General features: G+C 58.2%; 1 protein-coding gene across 2 annotated transcripts in view; it reads right to left on the bottom strand.

Moving 5' to 3' along the window:
- The window catches only part of CCDC124 (coiled-coil domain containing 124), a 12,749-nt gene extending 11,186 nt beyond the window's left edge, over positions 1-1,563 (bottom strand). Inside the window, exon 1 of one of the 2 annotated variants that reach the window (XM_017501271.2) lies at positions 1,497-1,563. The gene's annotated coding sequence lies outside the window, so the exon portion shown is untranslated. The remainder of the gene's footprint in view (positions 1-1,496) is intronic. The other variant, XM_017501272.2, reaches the window with a different exon arrangement.
- Between the last annotated feature and the right edge of the window lie 352 nt (positions 1,564-1,915).

Below are 1,915 nucleotides of genomic sequence, written 5' to 3'. Positions count from 1 at the left end.
TCACCACAACCTCCACCTCCTGGGTTCAGGCAATTCTCCTGCCTCAGCCTCCTGAGTAGCTGGGATTACAGGGACGCACCACCATGCCCAGCTGATTTTTTGTATTTTTAGTAGAGACAGGGTTTCACCATGTTGACCAGGACGGTCTCGATCTCTTGACCTCGTGATCCACCCGCCTCGGCCTCCCAAAGTGCTGGGATTACAGGCGTGAGCCACCACGCCCGGCCCAAGAGACTTCAGCATTCTTCTTATTTTATTTTCAGACGGAGTGTTGCTCTGTCAGCCAGGCTAGAGTGCAGGGGCATGATGTCAGCTCACTGCAACCTCTACCTCCCTGGTTCAAATGATTCTCCTGCCTCAGCCTCCCGAGTAGCTGGGACTACAGGCCCGTGCCACTATGCCTGGCTAATTTTTGTATCTTTAGTAGAGATGGGATTTCATCATGTTGGCCAGGCTGGTCTCAAACTCCTGACCTCAGGTGATTCACCCACCTCAGCCTCCCAAAGTGCTGGGAATATAGGCGTGAACAACCTCGCCTGGCAATTTCTGCTGTTTAAGCAATACCATGACAGCCCAAGCTGAAAAGTAGACACTCTTCTCTGTGTGGTGAACGCTCACACACACACACGTCATTCAACAAATATGTACTGGGCACCTAATACATGTGCGATGCTGGGGAAAGAGGTGGCAAAAATGAGCTCCCTGCCTGCATGGGACTCCCAGACAAGAGCCACCAAATGCAATCGGAGTCCCAGTAAGGACACGCAGCGCGCTGGGAAAGCCCGGAGAGGGCTCCCAACCCAGTCTGGGTCAAAGGGCTTCCTAGAGGGGACATCTAAGGAAAACCCTGAAGGAGTGAGGGAGATCCCAGCCTGTACGGGGGGGGGACGCAGGAGGTAGGCTAGAAAAACGGGCGATTTTGTATTCCAAGATGAGAAGGTGTGGAGGGAGTTAGAGCCGAGAGGCCCAATCTGTGGGTCACACAAGCCCTCTGGGGTTGGTGAGGAGGTGGACTCTCCAGATGGCAGGAGCTGGCAGCCCAGGCGGGACCCAGGGAGTGGCTCAGGCTGGGCGAGGGGCACACTTAGGAGGGGATCAAGACCCCACGGATGTGAAGGTAAAAGAATAGAATACGAAGCTCAACAATGCCTCCTCCAAGCAGCCCTCCCGGCTATCCCTTCAGGGCTCCCCCACCACTAAGCCCCCTACAAGAGGCCGGGGGCGTCCGCACCCAATCTGTCCCTGTCAAGACCGGAAGCTGCCCAGGGGCAGTCCGGGATCGGGTGGCCTCGAACACTAGCTGTAGCGCCGGGCTTCAGTAGTCTGGTCTGGAAATGGGCACCATCCCCAATTAGGTCCGGGACGCGGAAGTGCTCCCGCCTCCCAGCACCCCTCCTCCAGCCTTCCCAGGGGATGGTCCCAGGCCAAACACCCCCCGCCCCGCGCCTCTGCCCCCCCCCGAACCCAGGTTCCGCCCGCGCCGCAGCCGCTCCTACCTCCTTACCCCAGCGCCGGCCCAGTCGCGCCTCCGTGACGTCACTGCGGGGCCTGCGCGCTGAGCTCCTGGCGACGGCCGCTCATTGAGCCTCGGTACCGCCGCCATCTTGGTAAAGGAAAAGATGGCTGAGCCTCGGACCCAAGCCAGGGTAGTCGGCGACTTAAACTTTGTCTTTTCAAAATGGGGACACTTCATACGCCCTCATTCCTTACTTTCACTTTATATAATGACGAACCAGGAGGGGCGGACAAAGGCGAAAGTCTGGAACATTACCTTTACCAAGATGGCCTATGCCCGGATTAAAGATGGCGGCTGCGACTACACACGTGGTCCGGCGGCTTCAGCCAGGAGTGGCCTGGCCACCAGAGCGCGCCCGTGGTCTATGCGGGGAGTGGACCCGGCAGAGCCCAGAGGAAG

Source organism: Cebus imitator, unplaced genomic scaffold (genome assembly GCF_001604975.1).
Source record: "Cebus imitator isolate Cc_AM_T3 unplaced genomic scaffold, Cebus_imitator-1.0 Scaffold280, whole genome shotgun sequence".
Classification (NCBI taxonomy): Eukaryota; Metazoa; Chordata; class Mammalia; order Primates; family Cebidae; genus Cebus; species Cebus imitator.
The sequence above is the reverse complement of the archived record's forward strand: the minus strand, read 5'-3'. Positions and strand labels throughout refer to the sequence as shown.